Source organism: Schistocerca gregaria, chromosome 10 (assembly GCF_023897955.1).
Source record: "Schistocerca gregaria isolate iqSchGreg1 chromosome 10, iqSchGreg1.2, whole genome shotgun sequence".
NCBI lineage: Eukaryota > Metazoa > Arthropoda > Insecta > Orthoptera > Acrididae > Schistocerca > Schistocerca gregaria.
The window spans coordinates 164167045-164183011 of record NC_064929.1 but is presented as its reverse complement, the minus strand read 5'-3'; the positions used below and the strand labels follow the sequence as shown (position 1 = coordinate 164183011).

General features: G+C 49.0%; 1 protein-coding gene and 1 pseudogene across 1 annotated transcript in view; both read left to right on the top strand.

Moving 5' to 3' along the window:
- The window catches only part of LOC126293507 (homeotic protein ultrabithorax-like), a 747590-nt gene that overhangs the window by 284539 nt on the left and 447084 nt on the right, over positions 1–15967 (top strand). The gene's annotated exons all lie outside the window — the stretch shown is intronic.
- On the top strand, positions 15159–15276 carry LOC126293878 (5S ribosomal RNA; annotated as a pseudogene).

Here is a 15967-nt window from a genome sequence, read left to right as displayed (position 1 = left end):
TGCGACGGTTGGATTGTTGTCTAGATGCTGGCGATTTTGCCTGATTGGCATACCGCATAACCACCAGCCAAAAGCAAGAGGGTTGCCATGTGCCACTGCCTCCGCCAGATATTCATGGTCTGAAGATGGTCTGATAAAAAGATCGAAACCGGTCACCATATTAAATACGTTACGCGGTCAAGACTATTTCCAGTATAATTATACCGATTCTGGACTGTACGGTCTTCGAAAGGAAACTTTTTGACTGTTCCTTATAACTTCTAGAGTATCAGTCTGCAGGGAAAAAGAACTTCGAGTGAAGACGACGAATTTCAAATGTAAATACCGCTAGTAAATTAAGGAAACGTTCCACTTTCAAATCACTTTTGAAAGTCACTCAAAAAATTCCGGCCATGCGATGGGCTCTACATCCGAGGAGAGGTCACTTTGACTCATGTCATGAGAAAATGGCAGAGGCATGGGGGAAGGCTTTCGACAGAATTTCATATCTCAAAGAAGTAGCTCTAAATCTACATCTATACTCCGCAAGCCACCCAACGATGTGTGGCGGAGGGCACTTTACGTGCCACTGTCATTACCTCCCTTTCCTGTTCCAGTCGCATATGGTTCGCGGGAAGAACGACTGCCGGAAAGCCGCCGTGCGCGCTCGAACCTCTATAATTTTACGTTCGTGATCTCCTCGGGAGGTATAAGCAGGGGGAAGCAATATATTCGATACCTCATCCAGAAACGCACCCTCTCGAAACCTGGACAGCAAGCTACACCGCGATGCAGAGCGCCTCTCTTGCAGAGTCTGCGACTTGAGTTTGCTAAACATCTCCGTAAAGCTATCACGCTTACCAGATAACCCTGTGACGAAACGCGCCGCTCTTCTTTGGATCTTCTCTATCTCCTCTGTCAACCCGATTTGGTACGGATCCCACACTGATGAGCAATACTCAAGTATAAGTCGAACGAGTGTTTTGTAAGCCACCTCCTTCGTTGATGGACTACATTTTCTAAGGATTCTCCCAATGAATCTCAACCTGGCACCCGCCTTACCAACAATTAATTTTATATGATCATTCCACTTCAAATCGTTCCGCACGCATACTCCCAGATATTTTACAGAAGTAACTGCTACCAGTGTTTGTTCCGCTATCATATAATCATACAATAAAGGATCCTTCTTTCTATGTATTCGCTATACATTACATTTGTCTAAGTTAAGGGTCAGTTGCCACTTCCTGCACCAAGTGCCTATCCGCTGCAGATCTTCCTGCAATTCGCTGCAATTTTCTAATGCTGCAGCTTCTCTGTATACTACAGCATCGTCCGCGAAAAGCTGCATGGAACTTCCGACACTATCTAATAGGTCATTTATATATATTGTGAAAAGCAATGGTCCCATAACACTCCCCTGTGGCACGCCAGAGGTTACTTTAACGTCAGTAGACGTCTCTCCATTGAGAACAACATGCTGTGTTCTGTTTGCTAAAAACTCTTCACTACAGCCAAACAGCTGCTCGGATATTCCGTAGGTTCTTACTTTATCAGGCAACAGTGCGGATCTGTATCGAACGCCTTCAGGAAGTCAAGGAAAATGGCATCTACCTGGGAGTCTGTATCATGTGAGTGTGTGCAGAGAGACGTAGAGCGTTCTCGTGGGGCATAACCACCTCCTAGGACAGCGTCTGTGTTAACAGCCTCCCGTAGCGTTGTCGAATTACTATCTTCACTGTAACTAACAGCTATCACGGACAGGTCACATACGCTTCATCAAGATCGCTGACCTCATGTCGTAACGGGACAGAGGGAAATGGACAATATCGTGAGGTTGGCAACCGCACCACTAAGTGCTGTTCGACAACATTAAAAAATCATTATGAGGCGGTGGAATTAACCGCCTCCGGCTAAGAGGTTGGCTCGCAAGCCCAGCAGCAGCCGCGCCCTTCGAAGGGAGTGGCAAGAAATTCGTCTGGCAACCGGCAGCCGCCCCACGCCGCCCCCGCAAGCCGAGCGTAAAGTAGCCGCCGCTATGATGGCGGCGGGGGCGGTGCCAGCACAAAAGGGGGATGAATAAATTTGCATAGATGGGAGACACCGCTAGCGACTGCCTAGCCCGGCGACGGAGAAAAACGTGCGGGTCTGCTGGTGGATGTAACCCTGAGGAGGAGCAGAGAGGAAAAAGGCGGGCAGGAAAAAAAAAAGAAATAAAGAAGAGAGCGAGGGGAAAGCTTCGGCCAACCACCGACCAAGCAGCACTCGCAGAAGGAAAGTAATCAAATAAATGGAAAGAAAGCGAACTTGTTGGGGGGTAGGGGGCGGTGGTGTCGGTAGAAGGGGTGGTCGGCACGCAGTAGAGAATTTGGTATTCGCACAGAGAGTGGAAAAAAAAACCTTCGGCTTTTATATTTACAACGAAGCGAGAAAAAGGAGGACGTTGAAGGGGGTGGGAAGCGGGGGGTGCGTGAGGCGGAAGCAGCGTTGCGAAGTGCGGACGGCGGCGGAGAATCGCGAGTGGGGTAAAAAATTACTTCGCGAGGGTAGGATTTCGGCGGTCGGTGCGTAAGGGGTGGTTTAGGAGGTTACGAGATGCCGGAGGGGCGGGAAAGAGGAGAAGTGGTGGGGGGCGGAGGGAGGGAAGTGGCCGCAGTAAATTAAGCCCGTAATGCTAATTACAGCTTGCTTTATGGATTCCCCCCAGTGCAGCTTTAACAGATGAAGCCAGGCTCCAGCAGGTTCTTCTCTGGAGTGGTCGGTGGGGGTGGGAGGTTTAGGGGTGGGGCGGAAAGGCTTGCAGACCACTTCCTTTTACCCGCCCACACACCCTTTTCCCCCTTCTCCCAAAATACCAGTAGCCTCAATTGCGAAAAAATTGTTCACTTCTTCACCCTCACACGCTATACCTATCCCCTCTCCCTCTTCAGTTACTTTAGGCGATTAAAACATGGCCCTTGCGGATAAACAATATGCTTCCTTTCTTCTCCGCGGAAACAAAAGAGGTCGCGCTGGTTAAGTCCCCCTGAGGTAGGCTTATGTGAGGAACAGCTCCGCGAAAATGTGCTTATGCTTCCCCGCATTTTTGAAATTGAAGAGAAAGTAATTACGCATTCATAGAACGTCATACTGCATAATTCACACGATGTTTCGGTACAATTTTCCATCGTCAGTTGCACACTTCTGTATCGCCGTTTTAGCACTTCTGAGGCACAGTTCCAGTGAATGAATATCTATTATTGAGCAGGAAGTGTACTGTACATTGGTGATGAAGTGCTGAAAAGTAGCAGGCAAGGGGTAAACCAGACGACCGTGTACGTAACTACCACTGTACGCATTACCCACAGTACGTAACGGACTCATTACCGACAGACATACCTCCTCGGAGACGTCTTGTCACTGCCTCGACTGACAGGTCACAACAGTACTGGGCTTTCTTTCCTCCATTCTACTCACAGATGAGATTACCTTTACGAGTAGTGGTCTCGTGAGGCTTTCCAAAACACACATGCAGGCTACGAAGAATCCCTGTGGTGTGGTGGCAGCGAACCACCGGCACCAGTACAGCCGCAATGTTTGGGCCGAGATTACTGGCGACTGTCTCGTTGGTCAAGTCATCCTACCACAACCCTTCATAAGCGGGGCACACCAGCACTTCCTGTGAGTGAACCTGCCTCCTCTGTTGGAAGACGAGCCTTTGGAGGTACAAACGGTAATGTCGCTGCTGCGTGAAGGCGTTCCAGCTCAGTGCCCTCTTGACTGTGGAGCTAAAATGCCAGTACAGGCAGAATATTTCCACTTGCCTGGCGTGCTTGCTTTCAGCCATTGACACCTACACTGTCAAAGATCTTTTTTCCTACCTTCAAGTGGGTGTACCTACCTTGGAATGCATTTCCGGCCATATGTCAATATGACCATTTTAGGCTTTTTCTGTCTGACGCAGTTGTTAGGTCGGTTATTGTTGCAACAATGGCAGATTATCAACTTTTAAGTGAGTTTGAACGTGGTGTTACAGCCGGCGCACGAGCGAAAGGACACATTATCTCCGAGGTAGCAATGAAGCGGGGATTTTCCCGTGCGACCATTTCACGAGTGTACCGAGAATATCAGGGATCCGGTAAAACACCAAAACTCCGACATCGCTGCGGCTGGTAAAAGATCATGCAAGAACGGAACCAACGACGAATGAAGAGAATCGTTCAACGTGACAGAAGTGCAACCCTTCCGAAAATTGCTACAGGTTTCAGTGCTGGGCCATTAACAAGTCTCAGCGTGCGAATCATTCAACGAAACATCATCGATATGGGTTTTCGGAGCCGAAGGCCCCTCGTGTACTTTTTATGCCAGCACGACACAAAGCTTTAAGCCTCGCCTGGGCATGCCAACTCTGAGACAAGACTTCTGATGGTGAAAATGGTCACTTGGCTCTAAGTACTATGGGGCTTTACATCTGACGTCATCAGTCCCCTAGACTTAGAACTACTTAAACCTAACTAAGGACATCACACACATCTATGCGCGAGGCAGGATTCGAACCTACGACCGTAGCAGCAGCGTGGTTCCGAACTGAAGCGCCTAGAACCGCTCGGCCACAGCGTCCAGCAGACTTTGATCACTGGAAACATGTGGCCTGGTCGGACGAGTCTCGTTTCAAATAGTATCGAGCGGATGGACGTGTACAGGTATGGAGACAACCCCGTGAATCCATGGACCCTGCATGTAGTCAGGGAACTGTTCAAGCTGGAGGAGGCTCTGTAACTGTGTGGGGCGTGTGCATCTGGAGTGATATGTGACCCCGGATACGTCTAGATACGACTCTGAAAGGTGACACGTACGTAAGCATCCTGTCCGATAACCTGAATCCATTCATGTACACTGTGCAATCCACGACTCTGACAGGTGAGATGTACATAAGCTCTGCATTCCGATGGACTTGGGCAATTGCAGCAGGACAATGCGACACCCCACTCGTCCAGAGTTGCTACAAAGTGGCTCCAGGAACACTCTTCACTTCCGCTCGCAACCACACTCCCCAGACCCGAACATCATTGAGGATAAGTGCGATGACTTTCAACGTGCTTTTTAGAAGAGATCTCCACCCCCTCGTACTCTTGCGGATTTAGGGAAAGCCCTGTGGGATTCGTGGTGTCATTTCCCTGCAGCACTACTTCAGATATTAGTCGAGTCTATGCCACGTCGTGTTGCGGCACTTCTGCGTGCTCGTGTGGACCCTACACGATATTAAGCAGGTGTACAAGTTTCTTCGGCTCTTCAGTGTATATACCAAGATAGCTCTTTTGCCGTCCTGTGCTACTCCATCATTGATTCGGCTTGAAAATGCGATATTATTAAACGAGAAGAGATGATCGTCATTTTTGCCTCACTCACTAGAGGCGACCCATCAGCGCGTGGAGTTGGCGTGCCAGCGCGGAGAAGAAACACGAGGCAGCTATGCAGCTGTCTATCGCTAGAAGAGGGACCGGACTGCGCACGCCGGCCTGCCATCATAATAATCCCGGCTGCTTTTTTGCTGGCCGCGTGTACAAAAAGTCTGTCTTCCCGGCGCGGTTCTCCGCCCGTGCCCCGACGCGGCGCCGGCTGCTGCGGATAGCCGGCCGACCGCTCGTCGTGGCTGTTTTTCGTTATTACTTATTCCGCCCCCCGGCCTCGGCTGAAGCCGTTGCTCTTATTGCGGCGACGGCCGTCACTCAAGATCCCCGGCGGGAGATTGAGGGGCCTCACCGGCCAATCGGCGCCTGCCGCCGCCCTGCCGCTGACAGGGTTGTACAGCAAGCGTCCTGGCCGAACTACTGCACTGGGTAGCAACACGTCAAAAATGTGGGGACAACAAATATGCAGCGCAAGAATGCTAAGATTCGCGGCGGTAAAATCGGATAAGTGGTTGAAATGACTCAAGCTTTCGACTGGGCACTCCCTGACCCTTTGTCAAGTGTGATATTTCCACATGACAATGTTCAAAGAAGAAGCTCAAGTCATATCAACCTCTTGAGAAATCTGTGTAGAGTGCGTAAATGCCATGAGCATACAACTGAACACTCTGTGCCCATTGTCAACTGGAGACATCACACTTGACAAAAGTGCTCAGTCGAGAGCTTGTGCCATTTTACTCACTTGAGGGGACTGAAAACCAGTGAACGCTTTATTCATCCAGCACAAAAAGATAAAACTTTCACTCTTCCGTGGAGATCCATAGTTTTGAATGTTTCTATTTGACTAATAATTGTGTGCCTGTCTAGCATTCGAACCTGAGACCTCGCCTTTGGAGTGGAATTCTGTTACCAATGAGTTATCCAGTCACAGCCTGTCCTTCATCTACATCTACATCTACACACATACTCCGCAATCCATCATACGGTTCGTAGCGGACGGTACCTCGTACCACAACTAGCATCTTCTCTCCCTGTTCCAGTCCCAAACAGAACGAGGGAAAAATGACTGCCTATATGCCTCTGCACGGGCCCTAATCTCTCTTGTCTTCTCTTTGTGGTCTTCCCGCGAAATGTAAGTTGGCGGCAGTAAGGTTGTACTGTAGTCAGTCTCAAATGCTGGTTCTCTAAATTTCCTCAGTAGCGATTCACAAAAAGAACTCCTCCTTTCCTCTAGAGACTCCCACCCGAGTTCCTGAAGCATTTCCGTAACACTCGCGTGATGATCAAACATACCAGTAACAAATGTAGCAGTCCTCCTCTGAATTGCTTCTATGTCCTCCCTCAATCCTTACAAGTTTACTGCCAATGTCGCCCTTCTGACTTCGTTTCAAGAACGTATTTTCATTTTTACTAGAGTGTGAGTTCGCGGCAGATTAAAACTTTGTGCCACATCGAGACTCGAGCCTTGGATGTAGTACGACTAACAACACGCCATCACAGCTTTACTTCAGTGAGGGCAGATAAGCCATATCTCTGTACTATCCATTCATCCCGGGGGTGCTAGTCCTGCGAGGTACGCACAAGAACTTCTGTCAAGTTTGAAGTTAGGAAGTGAAGCTGTATGAGCGGATCGTGAGTCATGCTTCGGTACCTCAATTCGTAGAGTGCTTGGCCGCAAAAGGGAAAGATCTCTGGTTCGAATCCCGTTCTGGCACTGAGTTTTAATTTGTCAGGACCTTGTACGTTGTAAATTTTCGGAGAAATAGGTGCAACCTGTAGAGAGAGGCGGGTGACATACGATGTGTACAATAATCAATACGGAACCATAACACTGGAAGAGCAAATGAGAAGGGTTCAGTTTAAAAAGCGTGTAAGACCCCACTGCAAGTCTTTCAGCTCTGCCGTTCAACCTATACAACAAAGAAGCAGTGACAGAAGTGGGGTCGAAAGTCTGTCTGAAAAGATACTAGTGCTAAGATTCGTTGATTAGATGTCCCTATATCCAGTCAAATTTCCAAGAATCATAGGACATGTTGAATAGCATGAACAATCTAATGACAACACAATCCGGAGTGTAAGGGAAGCAAAGAAAGACCAAAGTTATAAGTAATAGTAGAAATGAGATTAACGACAGAGTACGATAGACTAAACATGGAAACTGGGGAGTTAGGTAGTAGACAATGCGAAAGGATTTTGCTACCTTGGAAGCAAAGTAACACGTGACTATCGAAGCAAGGACAGTGTGAGAAGTGGACTAGCGGTAGCAAGGAGGTCAATCCTCCCTAAAAGAAGTTTCCTTCTATCAAACATAGGCCTTAGTATGAGGAAGAAATTTCTGGGAACGGGCGCCTACAGCACGCTAGTGTACAGAAGTAAATTATGGACTGTGCGGTAACCGTAAGAGAAGAGAAGCGTTTTGAGACGTAGTGTTCGAGAAAGTTTGTGTAAATAATGTGCCGATGTTACGTAAGATTTTCGCATGAGATTACTAGTATTAATGAGATGGACTGTAGTGAAAACTGTTGTGCGTCGTCGGTAATACACTGGAAAAATAATGAAGCAAAATCTCTGTGGTTTCGGCCCGCTCACCAGGGGTGATCCCTCCATTACATTAATTAAAAAACCGAACTGTTGTGCATTTGTAGGCCGTCCCATTAAATGATTGCTTGTTCCCCGGAGAGGAGGTGGTACATGTCCGTTCTGCCGGTATCTACTGTGTTAGGGTTTCGTTCTCCGGTGTCGAAGTATAATCTTTTGTTTTCGCCGGCCGGAGTGGCCGAGTGGTTCTAGGCGCTACAGTCTGGCACCGCGCGACCGCTACGGTCGTAGGTTCTAATCCTGCCTCGGGCATGGATGTGTGTGATGTCCTTAGGTTAGTTAGGTTTAATTAGTTCTAAGTTCTAGGCGAATGATGACCACAGATGTTAAGTCGCATAGTGCTCAGAGCCATTTTAATGAAGACAGAAACTTGCGATAAATTTTAACTTAGGTGTAGGACTATAAAGAACCATACGACTCTAGCAAAGAATCCCTTTAAAGTATATGCGCGTACAACCTTGTGATACTTCTTATAATGACGTTTAGGATGAAAGTTTCCATTTACCTTTAACAAATATACAATGCACCCTCCCCGGGATGCACGTCGAAAACCCAGACAAAAATAAAACTCGTCCCATACATTTACGATCATTGGTACTTGAGTTATTGCATTCACTGCTGCTGCTATGCAGCTGATTCCCTCGCAAACCCAGCAAAAAAAATTAGAAAAGTCAGATGATTTTCGAAACCAGTGGTGAGGTAAAGCTCTTTTGCAGATACTAAACTATCGCCGGAATTCTCGCAGCTCTTCGCTACTACAGTAACGCGAGCCGGCACGCAACCAGTTATAACCGGCGTCACGTCCCCTCCCTGCTTAGGCGAGGGCGACGCAGACGCGTAAATTACGCACAACGCCTCCAGACGCAACAGAGGCGCCGCCACCCCCTCAGAAAACTTGCGTATCGCCTCCCCTCCCCCCCCCCCCCCCAAACTTTCCCTAAGGGGGTCGGAGCGCGGCTAAGACGCGCGGGAGCCTTACAGGTGCGTCGCCTGGGGGACGCATCCGTCACCGCCGACACACGCACGTGCGTATCGCAGCAGCCGCGCCGCGCACCAGCCGTGGGGGCGCCTTCCGCCCTTATCTCCCGCGCTGCAAGCACGCACTTTCCGAGGGGGAGGGTGTCGTGCAGACATTTCGCAAAGGCGCCGTCCACGTTGCGGAGAATACTGCTTAATGCTCAACGCTCAGCTACCTGTCTACTTGACCTTCAGTTACCTCAGCAGAGAGTTTTCATTGACCTTGGGTGTGGGTCTGCACACGTGTCTTGGGCGAGGTCTTTCTCAGATCAAATTCAAGCACATTAAACCTAATTCAGGTTGACATTGCCGCTTCTCGTACTGCGAAAATTTCTTTTGATCGAACCAGGATTTATGTGGCAACTCCCTATTTTTTTTCTGTGGGTCGCTCTCAATCTTTTCGACTAGGACAGGGTTTCTTCTTACCACAACATGATCTTGACTGGTCCGTGGTTTATACTGTAGCTCACTATGCTTGTGACTGGCCTATGATTTACGTCGTAGGTCTCTATTTTATTTATTTATTAATTTTTTGACTAGAGTAGGGTTTATATCGTAGCTCACGATTTGACTATGGCTGGCTTCACTATTTTTGGACTCAGCTGGGGTCTGTACCATAGCTCACTAATTTTTTGAGTGGGGCAGCGTTTATGTCGCAGCACACTATCTTTTTTGACTGGGCTAACATTTGTATCGTAGCTCACAATTTCTTCGTCTATGACATATTTTGTAACATGGCACACTTTTTTTTTTAGCAAGCCAGGGTTTGTATGCCAGCTCACTATTTATTCAAAAAAATTGCTCGGCCACACCGGCCGTCACTATTTAGTCGGTTGGATCAGAGTTCACGACATTGCTCACTGTTTGACTATTCGCGGGTTTACATCATCGTTCACTATCTTTCTGACTGGGCGAGCATTTATATCTATTTTGTTGACAGGCCCAGTGTTTAAGTCGTATTTCACTATCTTCTTGTGACTAGTGCAGCGTTTATATCATAGCTCACATTCTCCTTGGAAGTGGAGGTCTTATTTGGCACTTCAAAATCAAGACATCATTGCTCTCCGATTTCTTCATTATTCCATCTCATTCTGTCCTTTTCTATTGTTTTAATCTGTGGGTATTTATTACACGGAAGACTGTCTGCCATCCCACGAAAGGCAAGATTCTGGGATTCAAGTCTACCCCCCGCCATCCGGACAGTAGAAACGGCCTACGTGTCCTTTAAATCAACTGATTGTGAACGTTAGAATGAAAAGACGTTCCCAGTTCGCAGTTGTAATTCAACTTCTCAAAGATTTATTAAGCAACTGTACACAAATGCTGGGGCAGTTCCCTCATTACGAGCAAGAAGGAATCTTCACCTCTGTGTCGAACTAAACTCATGCTTCGCCTCTGCGTATAGGGCAAGTCACGGTTAACGGGAAATATAGCTGGTGGATTCAGTTTTTCAGCTCCTATCGTAAATCGTCTTCTTTGAGGTGGTTCTAAAGGTCTAATTGATGAGTCTGTGGACAGTTTTAACACGGGCTGACGAGGTAACCCTCTCCACCTAACACGCTATGGCGTACGGAGCTAATGATTCCTGAGGAGACACCACAGTTCAAGTTTCAAACATTCGGAGCACCTTCTGCGGCCCTCTGGGAGGTTTTATTTCCTCCACCCACGCCTCCCGCGACTCGATGAAATCCCCGATGAGCTGCGGCGGCGTTTCTCCAGTTTCGGCAGTGGGCGTGTCTCGCCGGCGGCAGATTTAGGGTGTGGCCAGACCAGGGAGCGTGGCGCGTGCCGAGCGCGCCCTCAGGGCCCTTCAAGGGCCCGTTACTGCCGCCGCGAGCGACAAAGGCTCCCGCTTCCGTCTGTAGGGTCGGTCCGACGTCGCCCTGAGGACCTGTCTTGCACTGCATAATCTTAGCGGAATAAATCACAGCCTTGCCAATATAACTCTGACAATAAATTCCCTGCATACAGCGGAAGCAGTAGAATTTGTCTCAGGAGGTGTGATCAGTATTCAGCGAAATGTCAGGACGACTATTCCACGCAAAGAAGTCTAGTAAACATGGGATCTGAATAGCTGTGAGCAACTGTTCATCTTCACTAGTGTGAAGCGTATTTGTACTACTGAGCAAGTCTTCATAGCTCTTAAGATACGCGCTTCAAAGCTCTTGTTTATTGCACGCTTTTTCCTTGTTTTGGTCCACACTACCTCCTCCGAAAATACGATAATCAAAGCGCTTGCCGCTAAAGAAATGTGTTTCGCAGTATCGAAGATGGAGAACTCACAAGTCTTAAGATATGCATATTATAGCCCACTTTCACGAGATTTTTTGCTTGGAATGATGGTCCCTGTCATATCTCAGAATAAATAGTTCAAATGGCTCTGACCACTATGCGACTTAACTTCTGAGGTCATCAGTCACCTAGAACTTAGAACTAACCAAACCTAACTAACCTAAGGACATCATACACATCCATGCCCGAGGCAGGATTCGAACCTGCGACCGTAGCGGTCGCTCGGTTCCAGACTGTAGCGCCTAGAACCGCACGGCCACTCCGGGCGGCTATCTCCGAATATTGGCCGATCCTCTTGGGACATCCTGTATTCTCCGGAGTCCTTTTGAGTAAGCTACCATGTCATTACCTGCAATCTAATAGTGTGGGCTGTGTTTACATGGAATGGCCTGACTGCTAGTTATAGTAGGCCGCTTAGAGACAATCTGCTGCCGTTCACGGGCTGCATGTTGACAAACAACGATGGAATTTTTAAGGATGACAATGCTTCATGTCATTGGGCCATAGTTGTTCATGAATGGTTTGAAGAACATTCTGGACAAGTCGAGCAGTGGTTTGGTCAGCCACCGAGCTTTTATTGGACTTAATCAAGGGGTGAGATTGTGGGTAAAATCCCGCGCTGGAAGGCTGTAGAGGCAGCATGTCTCAATATTTATGGAGTGCTTCTGACGACTTGTTGATTCCACGCCACGTCCAGTTGTTGCACAAAGCAGGGCGAAAGGAGGTCCGATACTGTATTGGGGAGTATCCCATGACTTCAGTGTGTGGTACAATGTACACATACGCGTCGCCGTTTCGCAGTTCCAATCTTGTTTCTAGAGGGTGAGTCCAATGAAAATCTTAAATTTTTTTAAAAATATTATTCATTGCGCAGAAATGGTACAAAGCTGTATCACTTTTCAACATAATCTGCCCCACGCCCCATGCAAGTCCTCCAGCGCTTACAAAGTGCATAAATTCCTTAAGAAAAAAATTCTTTTGGTAGTCCGCGCAACCACTCATGCACCGCGTGGCGTACCTCTTCATCAGAACGGAACTTCTTTCCTCCCATTGCGTCTTTGAGTGGTCCAAACATATGGAAATCACTTTGGGCAAGGTCTGGTGAGTATGGTGGATGAGGAAGACACTCAACCTGCAGGTCTGTGATTGTTGCCACTGTTGTACGGGGAGTGTGGGGCCTTGCATTGTTATGATGCAAAAGGACACCTGCTGACAGCAATCCACGTCGCTTAGATTTTATTTCAGGCCGCAGATGATTTTTTAGGAGATCTGTGTATGATGCACTGGTGACAGTGGTCCCTCTAGGCATGTAATGCTCCAAAATGACCCCTTTTTCGTCCCAAAAGAGAGTCAGCATAACTTTCCCTGCTGATGGTTCTGTTCGAAACTTCTTTGGTTTTGGTGATCAGGAATGGCGCCATTGCTTGCTCGTCCTCTTTGTTTCCGGTTAGTGTAAGTGAACCCAGGTTTGGTCCCCAGTAACGGTTCTTGCAAGGAAGGCATCACCTTCTCGTTCCAAGTTGTGAAGAAGTTCTTCACAAGCAGCGACACGTCGTTCTCTCATTTCAGGAGTCAGCTGCCGTGGCACCCATCTTGCAGACACTATGTGAAACTGGAGCACATCATGCACAATGTGTTGTGCTGACCCATGACTAATCTGTAAACATGCTGCAATGTCATTCAGTGTCACTCGGCAGTTTTCCTTCACTATGGCTTCAACTGCTGCAATGTTCTGTGGAGTCACAACTCGTTGTGCCTGACCTGGACGCCACGCGGGAATATCCGAGCGGTCTCAGGCGCTGCAGTCATGGACTTTGCGGCTCGTCCCGGCGGAGGTTCGAGTCCTCGCTCGGGCATGGGTGTGTGTGTGTTTGCCGTTAGGATAAATTCGGATAAGTAGTGTGTAAGCTTAGGGACTGATGACCTTAGCAGTTAAGTCCCATAAGATTTCACACACATTTGAACTTTTTTTTTTTTTTTTTTTGCTTGGTTGAGGAGCATATTCCACTCAAGTCACGCCATTTGTGAACTTTCTACTCCATTCGTAGACTTGCTGCTGTGACAAACATGCATCACCGTACTGAACCTTCATTCGTCGATGAATTTCAATAGGTTTCACACCTTCACTACTCAAAAACCGAATAAGATAACGCCGTTCTTCCCTAGCGTCGTATCGGTCGCGGCACAGCAGCCGTCAACTCGGCGCAGGGAGCTACAACACGCGCTGCACACAGCGAGTACCGCTGGCGCCGCACACGATGTCAATAACTGGCGCAAGTGAACGCGTCGTCGCGGGGTTAGCGGCAGCGCACACACCGCTCTCGATACGGATTACCCTGGCGGCGCTGCCCTTGCCACCAGAGTGAGCAACCGTATAAGGGCGCCAACACTCTGGTTGGCCGGACCTGCGGATTTAAGCGAGTTCCCTGAGCCCGTTTAACCAGTTCAATCTTGGCCGATGACTGTTTTACTACCCGGCTGCTGGATTCACGACGACCGAACTGTACTGTGGCTTCCCTGGCTGGAAATTTGCGACGCGTCGGCATCGACCGGTTGGCAGTGGTTTGGACTTGTATTCTCTACTAGTGACTCTCATTTCTCATTGGCGCTACAGGCAGCGAAGTGTTGTGTAGTCGAGCTTAAGTTTCGTTTTGACTGACAGAAAGTCAAATAAATTTGGTTATCACGGAATATTTGTTGTGTTACAGTGCGGACATAACACAACAAGTAGTGCAAGTCGCAAGTGGGGCGGCCATCTTTGTACTGATACTGCGACGGTATGTGTGCATCTACACTACGCTGCCAGCTACAGGCCATTGTTTGTATCACTCTTAGCAACTTACAGGTTAACGGTGCGAAATATCGATTCGTTATTACAAATTTAAGGTTTTCATTTTACTCACCCTCGTACTTTCTCTGGATAGCAAGAGTTTCCTTCGCTGCATATAAGGGCGTGTAGTGTTGCGTTACGAACGTCGGTCTGTGGCGAGTGTTTTCGCCTCCAATCACGCTGCGGTTGCACCGAGGAGGGGCGCGGTTGTGAAACCGTCGGGCGGACATGTGCATGCGGCGGGTAATGAGCAGGTAGCGGCGCGGCCCGAGTCAGCAGGTGGCGAAAGCCCGCCGCTGCAGCACGCGCCTGGACCCAGCTCCGTGCGCCCGCGTGTCCGACGCCGCAGGGCTGCAATTTGGCCGGCGCCGCGGTGCCGCTAGAAAGCTACAGCCAGCTCTCTGACTACACGGGGCCGCACCTTCAGCGAGGGAAACACCTGCGACGTCTAATCAAATTGCGTGCCTATGTAGTATTGTCTCAGTTGTGCGACTGTATTCGTGATTTTCTGTCAGAAACGTCGCAGTTGGCATTGATTAAAACACAAGTAATGTCTAGCTTCCCCCCAAGGGAGAGTTACACGCCTTCTGCTGTTCCTGATCTAAGTAAATGATTTAGGAGACGATCTCAATATCCCTCTGCATGTCGTATAACTTCACGACGCAGTTTTGAAGCAACTGCTAGGTCGCTGCCGTTTGCAGAAATGAAAAAAAAGAAAAAAACAGAGAAGTAGACATGAAATCCTCCGAACAAATCCAGTATGTGACGAAATCAAACGACGGACGCATCAGATTTCTTTCAATGTGCCACTTGCCTGAGGTTACCATTCTTAGCAAAGTAGTTACTGCCAAGCGTGAAATTGCAACGTTTTCTTTTAAATTCTTGCTCGATGCGGTATAAGCAGGTTACTAGCTTATTAATGTACAGAATATCTGATAATAATGCAATACTGAAATAGACACCTCTAAAACTGGCAGTATGTTTCCAATGTGCAGCCAACGTACTGGCAAAAAAAAACAACACAGAAACATATATATTTTAAAAAATATCTGGGCAACGGCCTTGCCGCAGTCGATACACCGGTTCCCGTGAGATCACCGAAGTTAAGCGCTGTCGGGCGTGGTCGGCACTTGGATGGGTGACCATCCTGGCTGCCATGCGCTGTTGCCATTTTTCGGGGTGCACTCAGCCTCTTGATGTGAATTGAGGAGCTACTCAACCGAACAGTAGCGGCTTCGGTCAAGAATACCATCATAACGACCGGGCGAGCGGTGTGCTGACCCCACGCCCTTCCTATCTGCATCCTCGACTGAGGATGACACGGCGGTCGGATGGTCCCGGTAGGCTACTCGTGGCCTGAAGACGGAGTGCCTTTTTTTAAAAATATCTACAGTCCTAGTCCGTACCACCGTAGACGGCTTTCCTTCACCCCCTCAACGACACATGTCACTCCATTGAGCCAGCCAGTTTCAACGCTGGTTACACGATGGTGAAGTCTCAGGCTAGATGTCCATCGGAGCGCCCGAGGCGACAGCGTCAGAGAAGGCCACGAGACGGGCGGGAGACTGGAGGCTCTGCACTCCAGGGAGCGGCCCGCGCGATCGATGAGGCGAGGAGTCGCTGGCCGTCTGAGGCGAACTGTGCACTCGGCGCTCGGGGACCGTCCGGTCAGCCGCGTCTGTCGCCTCGCCACGTCTGGAGGAGACAGCGACGGCGACGGCGACGGCGACGGCGACAGAGCGTTGGCGTCCGGCCCGCACCGCAAACAATGAGGCAGCGGGCGCACAGTAGCCGACACCTGCCACCGGGGAGCGCCGCCGGGCGTGGAGGGGAGATGGCGCCGGTCATTGCTCCCAGCAGC